The sequence below is a fragment of the Chelonia mydas genome, chromosome 4 (assembly GCF_015237465.2).
Source record: "Chelonia mydas isolate rCheMyd1 chromosome 4, rCheMyd1.pri.v2, whole genome shotgun sequence".
Lineage (NCBI taxonomy): Eukaryota > Metazoa > Chordata > Testudines > Cheloniidae > Chelonia > Chelonia mydas.
Window position 1 is genome coordinate 84,217,079 of NC_057852.1, and position 26,990 is coordinate 84,244,068.

At 46.6% G+C, this 26,990-nt stretch overlaps 1 long non-coding RNA gene across 2 annotated transcripts in view; it reads right to left on the reverse strand.

Annotated features, from left to right (window-relative positions):
• The window catches only part of LOC119566091, a 47,032-nt gene extending 20,302 nt beyond the window's left edge, over positions 1–26,730 (reverse strand). For both annotated transcript variants that reach the window (XR_005225116.2, XR_006290769.1), the window contains exon 1: positions 26,613–26,730. This is a non-coding gene — a long non-coding RNA (uncharacterized LOC119566091). The remainder of the gene's footprint in view (positions 1–26,612) is intronic.
• Between the last annotated feature and the right edge of the window lie 260 nt (positions 26,731–26,990).

A 26,990-nucleotide genomic window follows, 5' to 3' on the forward strand; every position in this document is an offset into this window, starting at 1 on the left:
TATGTTTCTCTTATAACGGTTAGCTGAGTGGTTAGGGCACTCAGCTCAGATGTGGAAGGCTCAGGTTCAGTTCCCCACCTCATGTGGAGAAAAGATTTGAACCTGGGTCTCCCCTGTTGCAGGAGAATGCCTAGCCATTGGGCTATTCGAGTCTTTAATGGACCCTGCCCCAAGTTTTTACACTCTAAGAACCTGAGCAACATGCCAAGGGTAGAGGAAAGAAATACAATCAACTATATAAAAATGCAGGTTGTTGTGGTTATCAATATTTAAATAGTCATCTATCTCCACGAATGTAGTTGTCATGAAATGACAGATTTCTTACAGGCATTGCAGCAAGGGTGATGTCTTGTTGGAGAGGTTGGAACAATGTACATAGTACCCTGGGCTCTGCCCCCATACAAAACCGACACCTATCCACACATGGATCCTCCATTGAATCCATGAGTTTAGCAGGTACAATGTCACAGAGGAAGCCAAACTCCTTTTTTACACTCCCTGGCCAGGAGTTCACCATTTTTCATCCCCTCTGCCTACAGAGGAGTTATTGGGCCATGGGGTTATATCTTTTATCTTTAAAATAATAATGATATACAATAATAATCACTGTAACTGAAGATTGTAGTATACAGATTCACAGACTTTAAGACCAGGACCATCATGATAATCTAGTCTGACCTCCTGCACATTGCAGGCCATAGAACCTCACCTACTCACTCCTGTAATAGACCCCTAACCTCTGGCTGAGTTGCTGAAGTCTTCAAATCATGATTTAAAGACTTCAGGTTACAGAGACTCCACCATTTACACATGCACTATCCAAGACAGTTACCCTATATTTCTACTCTTGCTATTAAAATCTCTGGCTGCTGTTCAGCATCCCAAAAAGGAATCAGCAGCATTTATTCTCCAAGGCATGAAGTAGAAAGTAGAACCTCTGTGCTAAGAGAAATAAATCAAAGAGCCAAAACAAGGAACGTTACAAATAAGCACACAGGAAGCACAAACAGCACAGACTGCACTTACAGAATGTTAAGATCCCTCTAAACAGAGGCAAATGTTCTAATAAGAACCTTAGCAATTCTTTGATAAACAGCAGAAAATATTTTCTTCGAGATGGGATGTAAAAGAGATGCATAATGTATGAGACAAAGGCAAAATATCTTCAGTACCTGAGGGAATGGCTTTTGTCTTACATGTAGGTCATTTCTGCATTCACAAGATATTTTCTGTATCCTTTTTAAAGACATTCAAGCATTATGGATTATTATGTCAAGCCTTCTTTGCTGGCAGGCTGGGATTTTTTATTGCAACTAATGTGTTGTAATGAGCTTTGTAAAATTTTGAACTCAACCATCACTAAAAGAAATTAAAACAAGCAGAGATGTGAAAAGAGCATTCAGTTTAGCTGGGAGGAAGGAGTGGTGCTACTTACTTTTAGACACTGAGAAAAGGGACAGAAAATTCACAGAAAAACATTGCAGAAATCAAGAAGGTATGAATTCAGAAGAGAACTGAAACAGAGGGGATAATAAAAACCATTCACTGGGAAGAACAAACACACGACTCAGAGACAAACTTGCTTAAATTTAAGCTTAGTTTAAGCTGGCCAATACAATTAAGAAGAAAAAGATTTTGATAACAGAGGCTAAAAGTTTGAAGTAGGTGCCCACTCCCTTAGACTCTTTTGAAAATCCCACCCAAAGTCCTTATTTAGGCCATTCAATATAGAGGCTGTGACAGGGTCAGGCCAGATGGCTATAGGAGAGTAATTTTTTTTTTTTTTTTTTTTTTTTTTTTTTTTTTTACAGGAGAGTGATTTTTTTTTATTTGCATAACACACTTACAGAGTAAAAACAGCAGCATATGCAATGTGTAACACAGCAACCAACCACAATTGTTTTCTCATTAGCTTCAGGGGAGGGAAGTGTTCAAGCTTGCCTGGGCCCAGAGCAGGGGACTTCCTCGACTCTTGTGGTCTTCCACCCTTCCGAGTTACCTGGTGGCCCAGAGCGAGGGGGCTTCATCGACTCTCAAGGTCTGCCACCCCCTCAAGTTACCTGGCGCCATGCCCAGTGTCACCAACAATTCCCTCCTCTGAAAGCACCCAACAAGAGGGGCAGGCTGTGGGGTGGACAATTGGGGGGGGGGGCACCTGCACCAACGTGTGAAAGGACCCCTCTAAGGTGGTGGTGTCTGCAGCAGCAATGGCTGGGGCTGGGGTCCCTTACTGTCTCCCCCAATTAAAGGGTCAGACAAAGGGACCCGGACGGGGACACCGAGCAGAGAAACTCAGGCAGCGCCCACCGCTCCTCAAAAGCATCAAGGGAGTCGGTGGACGCCGCCCAGAGGAACTCCTCCCGGATACATGAACAGATGAGGATCGGAAAACCGCCCTACAGTTACAGGAAACTCCATCGGCCAACCTCCTCTCTCTGGTTTTATAGATGGCTGTTTTAGCCAGGGCCAGGAGAAGGTTAACTAGGCGACTTTGTGAGGCCATGGATGGGGAGTGCATAAATAAAAAGGTGAGGGGAAAAATGCAACCAAAAACATAATAGGAGATTTGTGAGGAGCTGGAACAGGGGCTGCAGCCTGGCGCACTCCAAATATACATGCGCCAGGGTTTCCCTCACACCACAAAAGGGACAAGTATCTGGGACGGGGGTGAACCGCGCCAAGTACGTGCCCATGCTCACAGCTCCGTGAAGGAGCCGCCAACTGATGTCCCCAACGGGCCTCGGAACCAAGGTGGAATATAGGCTGGCCCACTGGGGCTGCTCAACTTCCAAAGGTGGCAGAAGGTCTCACAACTTTGTGTCGGAGCGGGACAGTAGGGTGAGGGCATGAAGGGTGTGAAGCACGAGCGTGTATAGATGTTTCCTTGGCACGGTTTGGAAGTATACTGGCTGCAGTTCATGCAGCCGGCTTGCAGTGAAGGGGTGCGAGGGTCGATTGGGTCTGCGGGGCAGGGGTCCAATTAAAAGGTCCGGCGGGCCTGGGGTAGAGGGTGGGCGGGGTGTGCCCTCGAGCAGGACCCGGTCGAGGTAAGCTCGAGCAGTGGGTGGCAAAGCAGCCTTCACCTCCTGAAGTACGCGCCGGGGGGTACAAGGTCTGGAGAGCCCCATGCGCCGAGCGAGCATCAGGGGATCCAGCCAGTCTCCCCGGTCGTAGTCCAGGAGGTCTGCAACTCTCGTGACTTCTGCCAAGATCGAGCTCTGGCGCACCGAGCGGGACTCCGCCACCTGCACATGGAGCTGGGGGTTGTGTAGCAGGGGCTCCTGTGAGGAGATCTACCCCCTCGGTGGCCACCATGGACCTGGTCATTAAAAACAGTTTCCAAATCCGGAGGAGGTCCTAGTAGAAGACGGGCAGCCTGGAGAGGTCTCGCGGAAGACGTCCCGGACAGAGATAAAAGAGCTGCCGGTCATATCAGAGCCCTCAGATGCAGCGCAGAATGGCATCTGCCTGCACCATAGAGGAGCCTCTGTAGGGCCTGGAGGCGGAAGACATGGACCTGAGTGTGTAGACACTTCAGGCCCTGTCCTCCTTCCTTCAGGGGTAGATGAAGAACCCCTACAGGGGCCCAGTGCGTTCCTAACCAAAGGAACCCCAGAATCAATGTCCAGAGGTTGGTCAGGAAACCCGGGGCCGGGACCAGGGTGTTGAGCCGGTACCAGAGCATGGACAGGACTAGTTGATTAAGCACCAGCGCTCTTCCTCAGAGGGAGAGACATCGGAGTAGTCCCGTCCATTTCCGGAGCCACTATCACCCCGCCCTCTAAATTTTCCCAGTTCTCCGGCGGAGAGGGATGCTTGGCAGAAAGGTAAACGCTGAGGTAGAGCAGCAGACCCGCGCTCCACCGGATGGTCTGAAGCGCGGGTGGGAGGGAGCTCGCCTGCCACCAGTCTCCTACCGCCAAGCCAGAGCTCTTGACCCAGTTGACCCGGGCGGAGGAGGCTGCTGAATAGATGGCCTGGCAAGCCTCCACCTGCGCCAAGTCACCGGGGTCCTGGATCACGAGGAGCATGTCATCAGCATACGCCAACAGGATCAGCTGCAGCTCCGCCTCCCGCAGCACCAACCCTGTCAACCTCCTGCGGAGCAGACAGAGGAAGGGCTCGATCGCCAGAGCGTACAGCTGGCCTGAGAGGGGGCACCCCTGCCGTACTCCTCGCCCGAAGCTGACCGGTTCGGTCAGGGTCCAGTTGAGCTTAACCAGACACTCTGCAGAAGCATACAGCACCCGGAGAAAACCCACAAACTGGGGTCTGAAGCCAAATGCCTGCAGAGTGCTCAGGAGGTACCCGTCATCCACCCTATTGAACGCCTTCTCCTGATTTAGGGACAGGAGGGCAAACGACAGACTGTCTCTACGCCCGAGTTCCAAAAGGTCCCGAACCAGAAATAGGTTATCAAAGATACTGCGGTCCGGGACGGTGTAGGTCTGGTCTGGGTGGATCACGTCCGCCAGCACAGACCCTAGCCACAGCGAGATTGCTTTCGCTACGATTTTGTAGTCTGTGCTGAGGAGTGAGACGGGACGCCAATTTCGTAAATCGCGGAGGTCCCCCTTCTTCGGCAACAAGGTGCGCACAGCTGGCCTACACAAAAGAGGGAGGACCCCGCTCTGCAGAGACTCGGCCCAGACTGTGACTAGGTCTGGGCCGAGGACGTCCCAAAACACACGGTAGAACTCCACGGTCAGCCCGTCCATGCCTGGAGACTTATTAGTGGGCATACGATGGAGAGCTTCCGAGAACTCGGCCAGAGTGAGAGGCAACTCTAGCCGGTCTCGGTCACTTGCACTGACCGTAGGGAGCTCCTCCCAGAGCACTCTGTAAGCGCTAGGGTCAGTCGGATCCGGGGAGAAAAGACTTGCGTAGAAGGCTCGGGCCCTCCCACACATCTCCGCCAGTTCCGTGAGGGGGGTGCCGTCTTCTGCCAGGAGGCAGGTGACGTGTTTCTTGGCCCCCCTCGTTTTCTCCAGGGCATAGAAGAAGCGGGAGCCACAATCCATCTCCCGAAGGAGGCGGATGCAGGATTGAACAAAGGCGCCCCGGGCCCAATGGTCCTCAAGGGCCCGGAGCTCCTCCCGCTTCTCCCAGCACACTCCGCAGAGGAGCGAGTCTTCGGGGCTGGCAACCAAACGCCTCCCCAGCTCTAAGACCTCCCGTTCCAACTGCTCTATCACCGCATTTCTCCGTCGGCTGGTGCCTCGGGTGTAGTCGCGGCAGAAAAGCCTGGTGCGCACCTTCCCCAGGTCCCACCATCGCCACACCGAGGGAAAGGCACGCCGCTGCCCTCGCCAGGCCAGCCAGAATTCCCGGAAGGATGTCACGAAGCCCTCATCCTCCAACAGGCTGTTGTTAAAATGCCAATAGGCTGGCCCCGGCCTCTCCGCACAGAGGGAGGCTGTCACGGTGGCTAGGTGATGGTCAGAAAATGGGGCCAGCCGAATGCTGGAGGAGCGGACTCATGAGAGATGGAAGCGTGATAAATAAATGCGGTCCAACCGGGAGTGGCTCGACCGATGGGCTTCCACCCAGACAAAGGTGAATGTGGAAGTGTCATCCGGGTGGTGGTCATGCCAGATGTCCACTAGGGAGTGATGTTCAACTATCTTCCAGAGGGTGTCCGCGGCGGCCGGGCTCTGCTCGGTCCCCGAGCGGTCGCACTCCTCGAGGGTGGTATTAAAATTCCCTCCCAGGACTAGGCACTCATGAGAATCTAAGGTGCCGAGGAAGGCGGACGCCTGCTGATAGAATTGCAGCCGCTCCGGGCCTGATGTCAGGGCATAGACATTAATGAGGTTAACCACGAGCCCCTCTATACGGACCCGGAGATGCAGCAGGCGACCCGGCACAGCCTCAGCGACCCCTAGCACCTCGGGCCATAGGTCGGGGGAGAACAGGGTCACCACTCCAGCCTGCCGAATCGTGGAATGGCTAAAGTAGACCCTGTCCCCCCACTCCAGCCACCAACTGTCTTCGGCGGTCAGATCCGTATGGGTCTCCTGCAGGAAAATCACAGAGTACCCTCTCTCCCGAAGGAAGGAGAGCACCTGGGACCTGCGGCGAGCCATCCTACAACCCTGGGTGTTCAACATTGCGATGGTGAGAGGTGTCATGGGGGGGGGCCGGGGGGATCCTCACTATCAGGGATGCTCGCATCCCCCAGCGGGCCGCGCAACAGTCCTTGACCCATCCCGTAGGTGAGTAATTTTTCACGGAAGACGCGGACCCGCCAGTAGGCCGCGGCATCCTGCTTCCCCATCCCTTTACCTTCCCCCGTGAGGGCCCTTGTGGCCTGGAGGATTTGAAAAAAATCCCCCAAATCGCTGGAGAGCAAGCTGTACCTTGTTGCGGGAGCCACGGACATCCTCTAAAAACTTCTGCAGCTCTCCTCGCAGCTCATGGGGGGGGTGGGGTTACGGTTTCCCAGTTGTTCCCCGGCGGGGCCCTTGGTGCAGCCCCGTGGCCCACTAAAACAGGCAAGCAGGGTGTGGACCCCCAATGGGGTGCCTGATGGGCTGGAGCTACTAGACCCGCCTCAAGCCCTGGGGCGGTAGGGGGCGGTGGAGGGAAAATAGCAGCACCTAATGGGTCGGGACAGGAGAATGCAAAGGCCGCTCCCTGGGGGTCATCAGTTGGAAAAGGGAAGGAGACAGTCCCGGGGGTGGCGATAACATCGCAGGAGGTAGACTGGATAGGGGTAGGGGCAGGGGCGGAGGCGAGGTTCTGGGTTTCGGGAGGCAAGCAGCTGGACGGTGGCGCCTCCCGATCAGACTCGAGGGTTAAGGGGGTGGGGAGGGAGCTCTCAGTGATACCGGGCACGGGCTCTATGGTGGATTCAGCAGCCACAGCATCAGGAGGTGGATTATCTTCTGTTGGGCCCCTGCCCGGGAAGGAAATCAATTGCTCTGCACCAATGGGGAGTGCCCCTGGTGACTCGTGTCCCGGCCGCGTGGCACCGGCTGTCACCTGAGCAAGCTCGGTGGTCATCAGCGGGGTGCCATCAGCGGCCGGATCGATGGAGGAGTCCAGGGGCTCCTTGGAGGTGGAAGCAGAAGCAGCAGTTAGGGGGAGGGAGCATGGGGAAAAGAGGGGTGGAGTGAGGTCGCCCAAATTGAGGTTTGCTAGCAAAAAGTCATCCTCCCCTGGGTGACCGGGGTCAGATCTAGGACCTCGATCTCCTCGAACATGGAGGAGAGGACACTTTCCGTCGCCCCGGAGTTCTCCCCACTGGCACCCACCACGATGGTTGCCTTGGAGTTCACGGGGGCTTTGGGTAGTGTCAGGACAGAAGGGGCTTCCTCGAGGGTCTCGGAGGGGAGGGTCTCCCGTGGAGGGGAGACACTACCTTCCGGTGCTACCACGTCTTTCCCAGCTGACACGGTGGATGGGATGCACTCGTGGGCAAAGCGGAAGGTTCGGCATCGGTGCCCCCATTCCTGGTCTTCCTGGGGGCCTCCGCATCAGGTACATGAGGCGGAGCTCGAGCCTTCCACTTGCCTCGTTTCTCCTGGACTAGGGCCCAGCCCTCCATGGCATCATCTGGGGGCTGGTTAGCAGGGGTCGTGTCACGGGGTAAAGGTGATGGCTCAGGGACTTGGGGGGGGACGGTGGGGCGGCATAAGGGAGGGAGGATTCTCCCTGGGGCAGGCTCTCTCCCATGCCTGATGAAGTGTAACAGTGTAACACTAATATTAGATCCATGTTTCAAATTAGAAGAGAACCCCTGCGTAGTATGTAATGTTTTTACATGCTTTTATACATTACCAAAATCAGGATTTGGACATCAAGCAGTTGAATAGTGAATTTCTAGGGCTTTGCAAAAGAAAGCAGGACTCGTCCTCTTAATTACTGTTAACTCATTTTGGCAAGCAGGTTCTAAGCAATATTTTGCTAGGCCCAGGGCAAACTCATAACATGGGTCCCCCTTCCATCCCACACTGGCACACTAAGTTAAATAAATTATATTTTATTTCTGAAATGGCATAGATAGGCTTTATCACTTTACAGCTTTACTTTTCTGGTCCTTTACATTTCAAAATCATGAATTACTTCATGAAAAAGTTAAGTCAATTTTTCTTGAAAGTTCACACTCAGTAGACAAAACAGCAAGATGACTTAATTCACTATGGCACAGGAATGCTTGTTTACAGTTTTTGATGAGTGTCAGCTTGCTGAAACTTTTCCACTTTTGACATAGTCACTGGCAATGTGCAAGAAATTCACAGGACTATGTGCACGTCACTGAAAATTAGTTGTTTTTTGATGTAAATCTCATTAAATAAGATAGTGGTGGCGGATCCAATTCTTTTCCAAAAGTAGACTTGAAGATTCTTTTTCAGATGGAAATAGAAAAGGAGTACTTGTGGCACCTTAGAGACTAACAAATTTATTTGAGCATAAGCTTTCGTGAGCTACAGCTCACTTCATCGGATGCATGCAGTGGAAAATACAGTGGGGAGATTTATATACACAGAGAACATGAAACAATGGGTGTTACCATACACACTGTAACAAGAGTGATCAGGTAAGGTGAGCTATTACCAGCAGGAGAGCTGGGGTGGGAGGGGGGAAACCTTTTGTAGTGATAATCAAGGTGGGCCATTTCCAGCAGTTGACAAGAACGTCTGAGGAACAGCTGGGGGTGGGAGAATAAAAATGGGGAAATAGTTTTACTTTGTGTAATGACACATCTACTCCCAGTCTTTGTTCAAGCCTAAGTTAATTGTATCCAGTTTGCAAATTAATTCCAATTCAGCAGTCTCTCGCTGGTGTCTGTTTTTGAAGTTTTTTTGTTGAAGAATTGCCACTTTTAGGTCTGTAATCGAGTGACCAAAGAGATTGAAGTGTTCTCCGACTGGTTTTTGAATGTTATAATTCTTGATGTCTGATTTGTGTCCATTTATTCTTTTACGTAGAGACTGTCCAGTTTGGCTAATGTACATGGCAGAGCAGCATTGCTGGCATATATCACATTGGTAGATGCGCAGGTGAACGAGCCTCTGATACTGTGGCTGATGTGATTAGACCCTATGATGGTGTCCCCTGAATAGATATGTGGACACAGTTGGCAACGGGCTTTGTTGCAAGGATAGGTTCCTGGATTAGTGGTTCTGTTGTGTGGTGTGTGGTTCTTGGTGAGTATTTGCTTCAGGTTAGGGGGCTGTCTGTAGGCAAGGACTGGCCTGTCTCCCAAGACCTGTGAGAGTGATGGGTAATTCTTCAGGATAGGTTGTAGATCTTTGATGATGCATTGGAGAGGTTTTAGTTGGGGGCTGAAGGTGATGGCTAGTGGCGTTCTGTTATTTTCTTTGTTGGGCCTGTCCTGTAGTAGGTGACTTCTGGGTACTCTTCTGGCTCTGTCCATCTGTTTCTTCACTTCAGCAGGTGGGTATTGTAGTTGTAAGAATTCTTGATAGAGATCTTGTAGGTGTTTGTCTTGGCAAACCTGGTGGCTAAACTTTGTGACTTTGTCCTCACCCATAACTATTTCACGTTTGGGGACAATGTATACCTTCAAATCTGCAGCACTGGTATGGGTACCCGCATGGCCCCACAGTATGCCAACATTTTTATGGCTGACTTAGAACAATGCTTCCTCAGCTCTCATCCCCTAATGTCCCTACTCTACTCGCGCTACATTGATGACATCTTCATCATCTGGACCCATGGAAAAAAAGCCCTTGAGGAATTCCACCAGGATTTCAACAATTTCCATCCCACCATCAACCTCAGCCTGGACCAGTCCACACAAGAGATCCACTTCCTGGACACTACAGTGCTAATAAGCGATGGTCACATAAACACCACCCTATAACGGAAACCTACTGACCGCTATGCCTACCTACATGCCTCCAGCTTTCATCCAGACCACACCACATGATCCATTGTCTACAGCCAAGCTCTGCGATACAACCGCATTTGCTCTAACCCCTCAGACAGAAGTGGAGTACTTGTGGCACCTTAGAGACTAACACATTTATTTGAGCATAAGCTTTCGTGAGCTACAGCTCACTTCATCGGATGCAAAGCTTATGCTCAAATAAATGTGTTAGTCTCTAAGGTGCCACAAGTACTCCTTTTCTTTTTACGAATACAGACTAACACGGCTGCTACTCTGAAACCTGAAACTACATAGCCATCAAGGTCCAGGTTTTAAATTGGCCAAAATGTCCTGCCATGGGCAAGACATGGCATAACTTCAGCACCTGATGCCAGGAGCTATCGTCAGAAATGTAGAGATGATCCCCAAAGAAAAAGTTTCATCTACAACAAGATCTCCTAAGACCCATCAGTGCTTCCCCAGATTCAGAGTTTGGCATATTGGGGCCACAAACATGTCACTTGGAAGCAAGGAATGAATAGTGGCCATCAGGACTGGTGATGGTCCCGCAGACAAAGTGGGAAGGTTTAAGAACAGTGGTAAGAGCTTCCTGCTCCACTTCACAGTACTCGTCCTTGTGGGACAAGGTGTCAGCCTTCCCATTCTTAGTCCCTGAATGGAACAAAACAATGAAAGTTAAATTGGAAGAGGAAAAGGGCCTATCAAATCTGATGTTGTTTTAGTAGTCGCACCATCTGCAGATGCTCCAAATTCTTGTGATTGGTCCAGACTTGAACAGGTACACAGGCTCCCTCGAGGAGAGGCCTCCATTCCTCAAAGGTGGCCCTGATGGCCAGGAGTTTTGTTTCAACTCATAGTTTCTCTCAGCAGAAGTCAGTTTGAGAGAAAAGGGCACAGGGATGAAGCAACTGATAAGGGCCAGTAAATTGTGAGAGAACCATGCATATCACAGTCTGGGGCATCAGTCTCAAATATGAAGGCCTTTATAGTGTCCTGATAGGTTAAAATGAGGGCAGAAATAAATTCCTTTTTCAAGTGGTCAAAAGCTACCTGCATGTCAGTGGACCAGATGAACTTAACTTTCTTCCCGAGAAGGCACATTATGGGAGCTACCAGGTTCGAGAATCCTTGGATGAATCACTAGTAAAATTTCACAAACCCAAGGAACCACTGCACCCCGCGTATGTTCAAAGGCACCTTCCACTTGGTGATGGCTGTAACCTTGCAAGGATCTGTAACCACAGCAAGTCCAACTGGGGAGATATCACAGCCCAGAAGCTCTACAATATCCTTGTCAAATACGCAAAACTTGAAAAATGCAAAAACTTGATTTGATGAAGCTGATCAAACACAGTGCACGCATGGTCGTCATGGTGTTCTTTATCCTCTCTCTCAAAAAAAAAAGAGAATATCATCTAAATGGAAGGTCAGAGACATGCACAACCAATAAGTGAAGACATCATACATGAAATGCTAGAAGGCAGCAGGGACATTACGTTGACCAAACAGCAGGACCAAATATTTGAAATGGCCAAAATTCCATCTTCTATTCATCCCCCTTCCAGATTCTGATCAGGTTGCATGCAGGTCTAGTTTTGTGATGATCCAAACCAAATGGAGTCTTTCCAGGAGTTTGATTATGACAGGAAGAGAGTATCAATTGGGGAGGGTGATCTTGTTAAGGGCTCAATAATCAACACAAAGACAGAGGGAGCCACCCTTTCTTCCACTGGGGAAGTTAAGGGATGGATGAACCCATTCCTCAGATTTTCCTCAAGGTACTCCCAGAAGGCCTCCATCTCGGTTTTGAATAGGGTGTAAAACACATCCACAAGGGACCTCCATTCCTGGCTGAAGGTCAGTTGGGCAATCATAACTGCAGTGAAGAGGTAGAAGATCTGCCTTCTGTTTGGCAAGTGTGTTGGCACATTCTAGATACTTGTCAGGAATTCTAGGCACTGCTGACCAAAAAAAGTGATTTGTGACTAGATCCTTTGAGGGCTGGCACGTGCCACAGAATGTGATCCGCTGTAGGCTAGATCTGGGAAGATATGCTCGTCAGCACTGCAGGGAACAAAAGAGTAGCGATTATGACTCAGGAGTAAAATGGATCTTGGCTAAGCACCGTGCTACTATGTGCCCGGGCATCCTACAATGCAGACACAACCCCAGTGCCCAATGATTGTTCTTGTTCTTTTCAACAGTGAAGAGGTGGGGCTGCACTCTGTCGCCTTGCATATGTTCAGGTCTGGGAGGATAACTGGGACCACAGGAGATGGAAGAGTTCTGGCTGGTGGGGATTGGGTGGCATGCTGCTTTTCTTGGGCTCACTCAGTTAGTCGAACATCAACCAGGATGCAAATATTCATTAAATCTCCCCATCTAAGTGGAGGTTCCTCCTGGCCTAGTTAATCTTTGATTGAGTCCCTGACTAAAATGATGTTGCTGCACAGCCTCATTCCAGGAGGTGTCTGCAACCAGAGATCAAAATTCCATTGCATATTTGGCAACAGACCTGGCACCCTGCCGGAAGGTGAGGAGAGCAGTTTCTGTGATAGGTTCTCGATTAGGGTCAAAGAAGTCCACCATTGCCCATTCAAAGTATTCAGGGAGAGGACTGGACCCTTTCAGGAGCAGGGACGCCCACTTCTGGGTCTCTCCAGTGAGCAGGCTAAGTACTAATCCCATTCAGGACTGATCTGTGGGGTAGAACTGTGGCTGCAACATGAACAGGAAAGGACATTTATTAAGGAACCCACACAATTTGGCATGATCCCCATCATTTTATCAGGTAGAGGCAGCTTGGGCTCACAGACAGTGGATGCAAGAGTTGAGGAGACAATAGATGCTGCCTGGGCTTGTATCTGGGCCTGGAGGGACACATTCTGATCATCTAGTGCTCTACCTGAGACTGCAGTTCCTGCAGAACTGCAACAGTGTCTGAGAAGGTGGGTGGAGCTTTTGCTAGGGCCATTCCAGTGGGGACCTCCATTCTGTGGGGAAAAGTCCCATCTCCTCTTCCAATTGGCTGTTCAAACTGTCACACTGAGGTGTAGGCAGTGTGACCTAGCTGTCAGAGCAGAATCAGACGGCAGAGCTGGAGTTGTAGTCAGGAGGTAAGCCCATGGTCAGAGCCAGGAGTTAGGAATCAAGAGTTCAGAAGCAGGCAGGGACTTGGGCTGGAGTGGAGCAATGGCTGTGCAAGAAGCAGGTCTGGACAGCTGTGGGCCTGGAATGCATTGAGCAACTATGCTGCTGAGCTTAAATGGTGCTCTGTTGGCTCTTCTGACCACTCAGGGAGCACAGTAACTTATCTCGGGTTTACTGGGCCCAGTTGAGCTTGTTGAGTTGCTAGGCAACTGAGCCCATAGGCAGCTGAATTCCTGAAAGTGGGAAACCCAAAGTTCAAATTCGTTCTCCATATCAGGCAGCAAGAGGAGCTGAACCTGGGTTTCCCACATCCCAGGCAAGTGACCTAACCCCTGGGCTAAAGGCTGTAGAGGCAATGTCTTCCTGTCCCCAAACCCTGCCAGCCAGTTTGTGTGAATTTAGGCATGCTCCAAGCACACCTACTGGATTGGGCCCTTCAGGTTAGATTTGGTGGGGGGAGAGTATAACGCTTAGTTTGAGGATCCTTCTGAGTGGAGGACAGCATCTGGGCACCTATATCGAGGTGGATGTGTGCAGGCTCACCTGCAGAAACTTGAGTGCCTAGGGGACTTTAATGGTGGCAATTTAGGCAACTAGGGATTTTTACGCTACCTAATTGCTTATGCTCCACTAGGTTCATTTAAAATGCCTAGGGCAGAGATGGGCAACTGGCAGCCCAAGAGTACATCCAACCCACCAGATCACGTTATGTGACCTCCCAGCAGAGGATTTATTCTACCATGACATTCTCTTCCCTGCCCCCCCCATGATAAACAATCTGCAACTACAAAGTGATGTATTAACGTAAAAGAGCAATCACTCAGGGGAGTGGTTGTGTGCTTCTTTGGGTAGCATGTATACCAGCGGTTCTCAAACTATGGGTCGGGACCCCAAAGTGGGTCATGAACCCATTTTAATGGGGTCGCCAGGGCTGGCTTAGACTTGCTGGGGCCCGGTGCTAGAGCCAAAGCCCGAAACCCACCACCTGGGGGCTGAAGCTGAAGCCCATGCCCCACCGCCCTGGGCAGTGGGGCTCAGGTTACAAGCGCCCTGCTGGGACTGAAGCCCTGGGCTTTGTCCTCCCCACCCAGGGCAATGGGGCTTTGGCTTTGGCCACCCCACCTGGGGCAGTGGGGATCGGGCTTTGGCTCAGGCTTCAGTCCTCCCTCCTGGGGTCATGTAGTAATTTTTGTTCTCAGAAAGGGGTCCTGGTGCAATAAAGTTTGAGAACTCCTAATTACTGAACACAAAGAAATTCAATACCCTGAAACATCAGGTCTAAATCCATTGTGCAATGAATCAAAGCAGCACTTTGATAAACCATTGGCTGGCTCTTCTGCTTTTACAGTTTTATCATGAGTAAATGAAAGACAGAAAAATGAATCTTCATGCAGAGTGGGAGCTTGAATATCTTTTCACTGAACATAGAGGTAAGCTCCAACGCTCTTATGTTTTCAAGAAAAGGCAGTGACAAAAGGAATGAAACTTGGTCACTATAGTACCAGTCAATGCCACAAAGCAAAATATGACAAATGTCTTGGCGCTGCCAGGGATCCCAGTGTTGCTGATCTAAAAGGAGAAGTTTTAAGTTAGTAGAGGTGTTTTGCAAGAGCTACCACAGCACAGAGTCTTACTGCATCATGCCTTCTAACTGTGGAACTGGCACAGGCTAAAAAACCACTCAGGGACAGCAAAATGATGGTCAATGCAAGTGGCAAAGGCATTTGGTAAGGACAAATTGTTTTAAAAAAAAATGAATGGCATCTTTCTAAGACGGAGTTTCACAAAGTTTCAGATATTAACAATCACATGGAAGAAAATGCAAAGGAAATTATGCACTACTTTTTATTTTCCTTTGGCACAAGGTAAGAATACAAATGTGTCAGCTATTGATATACAGACAGACAATTGACAGTAATTTTAATATGCATGAACAGCTTATGAAGTTAGCCTCATTACATGGATAAGCAAAGGGCCCAGATACTTTTGGTGCTGTTCAGGAGGCTATTGCAGACTTTGAAGGTTTCAGAAAAGTTACCCACTGTTGCAACAGATGGAGTGCCTTCCGTGCGTAGATCAAAGGTGGGTTTGCAGGTTTATTGAAGCATGCAAGGCTGGACTGCTCAACACAGCCCTGCATTATTCATCAAGAGTCACTGTGTAATCCGGTCAATGTGGTCAGGAAAGTTACAAACTCATCCAAGGTGGCCACAGATCACTGAGCCATCACAGATTTGTGGCTTTTTCTTGATGAAATGGATGCAGCGTACGGAGACTTGGCCCTCTACACTAAAGTGTGATGGATGAGTTGTAAATGCCTTGAGAGATTCTTTGCACTTTGAAAGGAGATAGTCACCTTTCTAAAATACACTGAGTTCTGATGCTAAGGAGTTTCAGGGAAAACTGAACTGCAGCCTGATCCTATCTTTGTTGGAAAGAAGAAAAGGGGCATTCTGTTTTGGAAACTGCTTCCTGAATCTTGTTTCCCCAAATATGAGCAAGTGGTCACTGAAATTGTGTTCTGTGTTTGGAAGCCCTCATATTAGTGAAAGATTTCAGAGTAACAGCCGTGTTAGTCTGTATTCGCAAAAAGAAAAGGAGTACTTGTGGCACCTTAGAGACTAACCAATTTATCTGAGCATAAGCTTTCGTGAGCTACAGCTCACTTCATCGGATGCATACTGTGGAAAGTACAGAAGATCTTTTTATACACACAAACCATGAAAAAATGGGTGTTTACCACTACAAAAGGTTTTCTCTCCCCCCACCCCACTCTCCTGTTGGTAATAGCTTATCTAAAGTGATCACTCTCCTTGCAATGTGTATGATAATCAAGGTGGGCCATTTCCAGCACAAATCCAGGGTTTAACAAGAAATTCGGGGGGGGGGGGGGGAATTGGAAAAAACAAGGGGAAATAGGTTACCTTGCATAATGACTTAGCCACTCCCAGTCTCTAGTCAAGCCTAAGTTAATTGTATCCAATTTGCAAATGAATTCCAATTCAACAGTCTCTCGCTGGAGTCTGGTTTTGAAGTTTTTCTGTTGTAATATCACAACTTTCATGTCTGTAATCGCGTGACCAGAGAGATTGAAGTGTTGTCCGACTGGTTTATGAATGTTATAATTCTTGACATCTGATTTGTGTCCATTTATTCTTTTATGTAGAGACTGTCCAGTTTGACCAATGTACATGGCAGATGGGCATTGCTGGCACATGATGGCATATATCACATTGGTGGATGTGCAGGTGAACGAGCCTCTGATAGTGTGGCTGATGTGATTAGGCCCTGTGATGGTGTCCCCTGAATAGATATGTGGGCACAGTTGGCAACGGGCTTTGTTGCAAGGATAGGTTCCTGGGTTAGTGGTTCTGTTGTGTGGTGTGAGGTTGCTGGTGAGTATTTGCTTCAGGTTGGGGGGGCTGTCTGTAGGCAAGGACTGGCCTATCTCCCAAGATTTGTGAGAGTGTTGGGTCATCCTTCAGGACAGGTTGTAGATCCTTAATAATGCGTTGGAGGGATTTTAGTTGGAGGCTGAAGGAGACAGCTAGTGGCATTCTGTTATTTTCTTTGTTAGGCCTGTCCTGTAGTAGGTGACTTCTGGTGACAGTAACTTTTCCACACTGACTCATTTGAAATCAGTCGAAAGGAAATGACTGACAGCTGAAACCATCTTATGCAAGCTGGATGCTCCAGAAGTGATATAGATATATATATATGCCTTTCTTAGTGCACAAGTCAAGTTTCACATTGACTGGCAAGATACTGTAAGCAGTGGAGGGAAAACGTTAATAAAAACTTCTATTTTCATTTCTTAATCCCCTGCTCTTCTGTGCGCTGAAAAAAGATAAATGAAAAGGGTAAACACAAATCTTTCACTAATTTAGGAAGGCTGTATTATAAGGAGATTTTTTAATGAAGAACACTTCAGTTTTACAGTTAATTGTATGTTATCATGCTGTATTGTAGCAAAACTTTCTGAGTTCTGCCATATGGGGTCTCTAATTATATATAGGAACCTTAATGGATTCTCTGGCCCTACCACCTTAAGTTGCATATCCCTGGCCTAGAGTATGGAACACACATAAGTAGTTAACACATTCCATTTAAAAAAAATTGTGCTTTAATAAGACATTTGTTGAAAGTAGACAAAAGCAAACCAAGTACTGCACTATTAATTTAATTTTACAGGACTCAAAACAGCACCAGACTCCTCACAATTCAAATAAATAGCACATGCTCCCTGCCCTAAAAAAGTTTACAATCTAAAATTATATGTGATGCTATATAAAATCCCATCCTCTCCGCTTAGATCAGAGGTGGGCAAACTATGGCCCACGGGCCACATCTGGCCCATGGGCCCCTCCTGCCCAGCCCCTGAGCTCCTGGCCCAAGATGCTAGCCCTTTCCCCACTTCTCCCCCTCCCCCACAGCCTCAGATCACTGTGCCACCGGCGCAATGCTCTGGGTGGCGGGGCTGCGAGCTCTTGCCAGGCAGGGCAGCTGCAGAGCCATGGCCTGACCCAGTGCTCTATGCTGTGCAGTGGTGTGGCTGGCTCCAGCCGGGCAGCACGGCTGCCTGTCCTGGTGCTCTGGGCAGCGCCACCAGCCACTGGTGCTCCAGGCAGCGCGGTAAGGAGGCAGGGATGGTTGGATAGAGGGCAGAGGATTTTGGGGTGGTGATCAGGGGTGTTGATAGGGGTTGGGGCAGTCAGAAGGTGGGGAACAGGGGGGTTGGATGGGGCAGGGATCCCAGGGGGGCAGTCAGGAATGAGAGGAGAGGTTGTCTGGGGTGGCGGGGGCAGTCAGGGTCTGGGGTAGTCAGGGGACAAGGGGGTTGGATGGGGCAGGAGTCCCAGGGGGACCGTCAGGAGGCAAGAAGCGGGAGGGGGGTCAGATACAGGGTGGGGACTGGGCCACTCCTGGCTGTTTGGGGAGGCACAGCCTCCCCTAACCGACCCTCCATACAATTTCAGAAACTTGATGTCGCCCTCAGGCCAAAAAGTTTGCCTGCTCCTGCCTTAGATGCTTAGCACCTTTCTATTTCCTACACTGCTAACTGAGGAGAACTTGCTTCATCGGTGAGGACAAAAGCTCAAGGGAAAAACTCCACAAGCCAGATTCTGATCTCACAGCAGTATGACAGATGAGACTTTCTTCCCCATGTGAGTTCTCCTGAATGGAGTTCTATTTTTCTGGTCCTGGTCTGTGGTTCTGGCTTCCTTGGGTTCCATTTTTTGTTGTTGTTGCTGCTGCTGTTGTTGTTGTTAAGCACTTTTGGTGTGTCACTTCTGGTGTGTGAAGGATAGCCCCATTCATTCAGTTAACAAATACCCAATATGAACAGCATATTCCCTACCATCCTAATTAGCATGGCACGATACTCTTCAGGAGACAAGAGTACTTTACAACATTCTAGAACTCAAAGACGCTAAATAGCTGGTGAGGACTTGTGGATATTTATACAAATTGCATGGCATTCAGGACTCAAATTTGACCACGCGGAACAGATGGGAAGAAAATAGGGGCACCTATTTTAGTGCCACTGAAATAAATAGGACTGATGTTTCCAAATGACAGAATCGGAAAATGTTTCTCTCTTGAGAGAAACAGGTTTTGGATTCATGCTTTTGTATTGCTTGATGGTTGACTTCATTGTGGAAGGGGACAGAAAATACTGTTAAATAATTCTGGTGCTTAGGAAAGTTAAAAGCACATGTAAATAATGTACTGGCTAGAAGACACTGTGGGAGCCGGAGGAATGCAAAGACCCCTCTTCTCTGCTGATGTATTTGAATGACATGCACCAAAACCTTTGCTATTCCAGACCTGCAGCTCTCTCCTAATTAGAGACAGCAAATCGTACTGTCCATTACCAAATTGTTCATTTGTGATCTGGCTTTGTGGATACATGCCCACTAATATGCCAACTTATTTGGATATTGATTAAATCCAGATTTAAATAGAGATGGCGAAGTTCAGGTCTAGATTCTAGCTTCTTTAATGTCAAGGGATTTTCAGACCCAGGATTTTGGTTCAGCCCATTATCCAGATGGAAAGTTCAGTTCTGAACAGGATCCAAATGGGGAGGAGGGGAGCACAGGGGGACAGGGATAGGAGAGGGAGGGCTGGATCCAGGGTTTGGGGTTCAGGCCATTGCTAATTTAAACCGGTGAATGGTAAGTGGTTAGAATGTTAATGCACTACATTTTTTAGCCTGTTTTTGAATGGTTTTATTTAAAATGTATGCTTTAAAGTGTGTTTCAGGTGTGGTGGTGGTGGTGATGGAAATGGACCCAAGGTTCTTAAAATAGCCTGTGAGAAAATGCAACCTTCAAAATACATTATTTTTCCTGTCTCAGTCTTACTGCTGTACTGTTTAAAACCAAAATTACTGAACCTCTAAACACCATGAAGTCTCATTAAGTCACTTTTGTATCTTCGGGGCATTCAAATATCCTCATTACTGTTTAAAGGCCACATTCAAATAAATATGGATTTTTAAAGAGGTGCTTACCTACTTCCATTTTACTCACTTCTGCAAGGCTGTTTAAGTTAAAAATGAACTAATTAGAAAGCAAAATTAGACGTCAATGATTGTAGGTGGCAATTATACCCCATTACCCTGCTAAATGCTAAGGTGAAACCAATTAAATTAAGGGTGACTTAATTCCTTTTTATCACTATTCATTTTATGTGTTTTGTGTTGTTTTAATTAATGCTTACAAACTGTGTAGAGGATGAAAGGAAGGTAGTCTCAACACATTCACAAAATGTAAAATTTCGTTTTAGGGCCTGATATGCTAATTGTGTACTGCTGTTTTTAAAAAAAAACTTTTAACCCTGTAATTACTTACACTCACGGACTGAAAAAAGACTATCTGCAAGAAGTCAAACCCTTTGCAATGCCACAGCTGGACATCAGAGATATGAGGGTAACTGGAGTCCAGATTCTCAGAGGTACTTAGGCTCCTACATTCAATGGCCTACAATGTACAGACCATACTGTTGTTCTCACATATATTATAAAATGAAGTATGGAAGGGCAAGCACCTCTTGGATAAATTTTATAAATTTCTGTAAGGCTTTTGGCAGTGTACACAGAGACAGTCTTTGGGAAATCATGGCATGTTATGGAATACTAGAAAAAAATAAATTAGAGTCATCGGAGATGTGATCATGCTGAATGTGCAGTCAGACAGTGACACACAATGGTCTGCAGTGACAACTGGAGTAAGGTAAGAGCATATTATGTCCCCACAGTTGTTTGGATTGGTCTTTGACTATGTCACAAGGAAAAGTAACTGCAGAAGGCATTTTATGGACAAATGACAAAGCATACTTGGATGACCTTGTTTTTGTTGTTGACATTGGCCTCCTTAGTTCCACTAAGTGAGGTGTTAAAGAAGAAACCCAGCTTTTGGCAGACACAGCAAAACAAGTTGGTTTGTTTATCCACAAAGGGAAGACAAAATATATGGCTATCAATGTCCCCAAAACAAGTCAAATAACACCAGAAGTCACTTTACCACTCCAGGGAGCGTGATGTGTAATGATGACACCCTACTAGAGGTCAAGCAACAAGTATCAAAAGCAGCAAACAACTTTCATAAACTCGAAAAGGTTTGGAAGAGTAGCATGATAAAAATTTGTATTTTTGTGTCAGTATCTAACACCCACATCATGTCTATCCTCCTTTATGGAGCAGAGTCATGGAAATCTACAACAGAAATCGATAAGTTCAGCTCATTCCAAAGTAAATATCTGCAGAAGATCTTCTGAGTTCATTAGAAAAAAAAAGTGTTTCTTGCAAGACCAGAAATTCTAAAGAAAGTAAAGACATCTAATGTATCCAACATGGTAAGATGATGACCACGAACATATGTAGGACACACTATAGGGATGCCACCAACACTACTTCCACATCAAATGAGAATACGGACACTTGCTAGGAAAAGAAAGAAAGGGTGACCTCAAGAAACATTACACAGAACAGAGAAAGAAGCCAGATCCATCAGCAAACCACTCAGGAGACTAAACAGACCAGCACAAGACCAAAAGAAAATGGCAGAAACTGATAGTTGCCCCTGTGGACCTGTAACTGGGAATTGCCCCTGTGGGCCAGTAACTGGGGTCCAGATCCTCAGAGATACTTAAACTTCTAATTTCAATGACCTACAATGTTCAGACCATGCTATTGTTCTCACATATATTATAGAATGAAATGTGGAGAAATAAATTTTACTTGTTGGCATATTTCATGCTGCTTCCGTGTTCTATTATGGCTACTAAATATGTTGGGTCAAACACATCCCTTAACATTAGTCAATGGAGTTACCCTGGAAATTTTAACCCTTTTACCTCATTTTGTAATAGTGATGAGAATGGTTTCATGCTTTGTGTTCTGCTTATTTTTAAAACACAACATAAAATAAGTGTGACCGTATCCCAGAATTGTCCTTATAAGTAGGTCCCTACCAAATTCACAGCCATGAAAAATCTGGTCTTGTGTGCTTTTACCCTATATTGTATAGATTTCATGGGGAGACCAGCATTTTTCAAATTGGGGGTCCTGACCTAGAAGGAAATTGCAGGGGGATTGCAAGGTTATTTGGGGAGGGGCAGGTTATAGTATTGCCACCCTTACTTCTGCACTGCCTTCATAGCTGGGCGGCCAGAGAGTGGCAGCTGTTGGCCCGGCGCCCAGCTCTGAAGGCAGCACCCCACCAGCAGCAGCGCAGAAGTAAGGGTGGCAATGCCACACCATGTCATCCTTACTTCCGTGCTGCTGCTAACAGCAGCTCTGCCTCGAGTTGGGCTCCCAGCCAGCAGCTGCCACTCCCCAGCTCGGAAGGCGGCACAGCCCCCAGCAGCAGTACAGAATTCAGGGTAGCAGTACCACAACCCCCACCTCCTACAATAACCTTGTGATCCCCTTGCGACCTCCCACAACTCCTTTTTGGGTCAGGACCCCTACAATTACAACACTGAAGTTTTAGATTTAAATAGCTGAAATCATGAAATTTACGATTTTTAAAAATCCTATCACTGTGAAATTGACCAAAATGGACCGTGAATTTGGCAGGGCCCTACTTACAAGACTCTGATAATTGGGACAACTGCTGTAATTGTCACATTTCTGTTTCTACTTGTGTATCACATTATCTATCTAATGTATATTTTGCTCAAGAACAAATATGGCAACCACCAGTTTCTGCATACTGAAAAATACTCTTACCAAACAAACAAAAAAGAATATTAGGATATGAGAGAGAAAGCTAGAAGATTGCATGAGCTATTGTAATTAATTTTGACAGCTACAAAATACACCTAAAGCATATTCCCAAACTAGGTCCACTCTGCTAATCACGGAATAAAAAAATAGAAACCGGATCCTGCAGCCCTTACTTACGTTGGGCAGCATTTGTTGTACAAATAGTTCCATTCAGGTGAAGTACTACTCAACAAAGTAAGAGTTGCAGAATCTAGCCCATAATAATTTATACATTTCAGGCGACAAGAGCACCATTCAGTGAGCATTCTAGATAGCAGGCAAACCTATATTCATGAAATATACCCTAAAGTCAAAGTCAAGGCTATTAATTTGTGCAATGGACAGTCCTATTGGAGCATTACAAAGCTCACACTTTAGAGGATTACTACAGGATTAGCTGTTTTTTCAAAAGTCAGTCTTTAGGCCATGAAGGCACTAAGGCTGTAAATCTGACAAGGTACATAGCACACTTACAGTCAGTTAATTCTCAGCTGAGAGACCGAGTCAGCTATCAATTTAGCATGTTATATCAGAGAGAAATGTGTAATCATGCTTTTCGTTATTTCCTTCTGGAAGCCCTCCTCAAAAAAAGATAATTCTTGCATCTAGAACGTTTCTTTATTAGCCCTGATCCAACCCACTAGAACTGCCGCATTGATGTGCAATGTAATTCAAAGCACCCAGGTTAACACTCTGGGCTTTGGAACAATAGAGGTCTGGCTGTACTGGAAAGGCAGCGTACTCATTCTAGAGAGAACATTCATTAGCTGGCAGAGTTAATGAATGACTAAAACAACATTGGCAGCAGCTCACAAGACAATTTATCTGCAGGATCATGGTGGTGCAGATGAAGAGGGGAAGGAAAGACTACATAGTGCCCATCCGGAACTATTCTCTATTCCTAAACAGCTACGACAAAATATAAACAGGAGCATTCAAGCTGTGCAGTACTAACATGGTTTGCTTTTTAGTACAAACATGCCAAACAATAACTCCACATGGTGGAAGAAGAGAATTCATCTATAATAAAGCAAGACTGGGATTTAAAACAGTAGAATCTCTTGCAGGAAAGCATAGGTTCCAGGAACTTGCTATGGAGCAGTTTCCAGTTATGTAAAAGTACACCCAAACATTCAATGCCGGAGGATGTCAAGGAAAACTATAATGTTGAATTTGTGTGTCAGATTTCTTAACATATCAGTTAGGGAGGCTGTATGACCTTGACATGGGAACAACAAAAATATCTGTGAAATCTATAGACACGCTGAAAAGACCGCCTCAGAGAAATATGTCAATCACGTAGTCAAGGTTGCTCTAAGACACCCAAAAAAACTAATTTTTAAAAAAGGTCATCCTGAAAGGGTGATTAAATATGGATGTCTTTTCTCAGCTGCTCGTTAGCACTTCAGAAAGTTTGCAAAAGATACATTTTACTTTGAGTCTAAAAAAGTTACCAATAAACATTATTAAAATACTTTGCACTTCTATAGCACTTTGAGGATCTCAGAGCACTTACAGCAACTAATCAACTTTAGCCTAGCAACATCCCTGTGAAGTAGGCAAGCATGATTATGTCCCTCTTATAGATGGAGGCCGAAGGTTCTGAGATTCAGAAATTTAACAAGCTCACACAAGTGTGGAAGAGCTTCAAGTAGAATCCAAGACTGACTCATAAGGCCACCCCTCTCAGAGGGCCTCGCCATTTCCTGTGAGTGGTCCCTTCCAGGGGCAGCTTTAATTACAGTCCATGAGTTAAATTGTATCCACAGAACTCAGGCCAAATTTGAGTGGTCTTGTGACCTGGCACTACTCAGATTTCATGGTGAACTATCATAGAATCATAGAATCATAGAATATCAGGGTTGGAAGGGACCTCAGGAGGTCATCTAGTCCAACCCCCTGCTCAAAGCAGGACCAATCCCCAGTCAAATCATCCCAGCCAGGGCTTTGTCAAGCCTGACCTTAAAAACTTCCAAGGAAGGAGATTCTACCACCTCCCTAGGTAACGCATTCCAGTGTTTCACCACCCTCATAGTGAAAAAGTTTTTCCTAATATCCAACCTAAACCTCCCCCACTGCAACTTGAGACCATTACTCCTTGTCCTGTCCTCTTCTACCACTGAAAATAGTCTAGAACCATCCTCTCTGGAACCACCTCTCAGGTAGTTGAAAGCAGCTATCAAATCCCCCCTCATTCTTCTCTTCTGCAGACTAAACAACCCCAGTTCCCTCAGCCTCTCCTCATAAGTCATGTGTTCCAGACCCCTAATCATTTTTGTTGCCCTTCGCTGGACTCTCTCCAATTTTTCCACATCCTTCTTGTAGTGTGGGGCCCAAAACTGGACACAGTACTCCAGATGAGGCCTCACCAATGTCGAATGGAATCACAAATGGAAGGGATAAAAAATTAGCAGGGTCACATAATATAAGTAACAGATTCTATCTACTTCATTTTTCAATATTTAAAATGAGCCCATAATTCCCACTGGGTGCATGTGCAAATATTTCAGTTAGAGTCACAAAATCCAAAAGTTCCTGGAATAATTTAAAGGAATAGATCATAAGTAACTGGAGATGAAAAACCTCTTTGTTCAATAAAGCAGTGTCCCCTTCATTCCTAAATAAAATTTGGACATACACTGGGAAGGGGTATGTTGGCGTCAAAATTCATTGAATCATCTATGCTGGATTAGCAGTCACCAGATAATAGCGTTCATACTTAGACTTCAAACGAACTGGGAGTATAAGTGACAGACCCTTAGGAGGAAGGGATTGGAAAAAAAAGTCTCACCGACAGTTATGACCTCAGGCACTGGGATATAAGGATAAGGAGTAGTTTCTTATTTACCAGCGTTGTAACTATGAGGTTTACTTTACCTACCTTGGCTGTTGCCTAAGCTATGTACTAGATACAATGTTATAGAAACTTTAAGGTATCTATCTTGGCCCATGTCCAACTATGCTGGGACAGTCACCAGGGACCATTCTTGAACACACAATTCTAATCTCTGGTAAAATAAGAGCAGGTTAAGAGGTACCTGACCTGCAGCATTCACACCAAGGCAAACAGCAAAAGACCATCGCATCCCCAAGAAGCTGTGCAGACAGACTCTGACTGCAGTCAGTAAGGAGCAAGGGGAAAGACTAATGATAAAGTGGAGCAGGGAAGTGACAGTTACATAGTGTACATATGAAGCAAGATTTTTCCCCCCCTCAAAGATTTTGGATTCTTTTCCTGGCAGAGGAAATTGGCCACCATACTTTGCAATATCATCATGGCTTCCAAATGGTCAAGAAGATGTGGACTCCAAGTGTGAACTATTTACTTGTTTGGGGAGAAATCAGTGATAGTAAGTAAAGACGAGGCTAGATTTCAATATTAGATTACAACTCAAAATCATGTCCAAGATTATATTGGATTCCTTTTGGAAGCAAAAAGTTCTTGAGGATGTTCTACAAACTGTTAACCATCCTAAGAACAGTTTAACACAATGAACAAGCATGAGAAGGAAACATTCCAGAGACACTGACTGCTTCAATTCCTTCAATCACTTTACAAGCTTCAACTCTCTTTCTGTGTGACCTATCTGCTGGTAAGGATGAGAATACTACATCAACTGATACTTCAGAATAGATCATAAGATGACCAGTAAAGTGAAATATTTTAATCCAGCAATGTACAAAAATTTCCCTTTCATTGAATATTCAGTCCAGGCTGGTGCTATCTTCTGTTTGTTGGGGGCACTTCACTCTGTACACAATAAATAAGGTACCTGGTAGAAATTACAACTGGAATTGATAAATTCAAAAAAAGCATACAGATATATGCAAAGGCATGATCTTTCTCCTGCTCATAAAGAGCCTTTTCAGCAGGGGATGGACTGTCTCTCATGGAAAAGCAGAGACAGTGTTACCAACCATAACAAATCAGGGTGGAAAGCACAAATTGTACAAAACGGATTCTTCTTCCAGCACATTGCTGACTGCACCCTCACTGCAAAAGGACCTCTGTGTGACTCGAAAGCTTGTCTCTCTCAACAACAGAAGCTGTCGCAGGCAGAGATATTACCTCCCCCACCTGGTCTCTCTAGTGCTCACAATAGACTGTTAAACTTATGGAAAATGACATTCTGTAGGAGGACAAAGGAGGAGTGGCCTGTCTCCATACCTCCCCTCTCAGAAGGCTATGGGGAAGAAGTTTTCTTTAACAGGAGTCCAAGTTTCTGGCACCTTTGGAGGTGAGGGGGCATGTTCCAATAACAAACAAAAACAAACTTCCCCAAGTCATTCACAGAATTCCAAACACCTGAATAAAGGCCTCTCTCTTACCTCAGAGCCTGGGTGAGCAAAAGGGTTCCTTCAGAGTCCTTTTATTAGTTCCTATGAGTTGACCTGCTTTGGGGTTTAGCTTGCAGCTGCCCTGGACAGAACTGGCTCCCTTACAGACTTTCCAGAGTCAGCCACCCCCAGAACTACTTCCAGCTCTTTATATCAAGAATCAGCTGCTTAAGGCACCTACCACTTCCCTTTGCCAGGTGTCTCTGGCTGGCTCATTTAGGAAGCCTACATCAGGCTTCAAGACTCCTGCAAGGCAGCTTCCTCACTCCCTCTCATTTGCTTGCTCTCCCACGCAGAAAAAAAAAGCCATGAAAATGGAGTATTCATTGCATTATTATGCATCATAATTGTTACTATAAGCAGAGTATC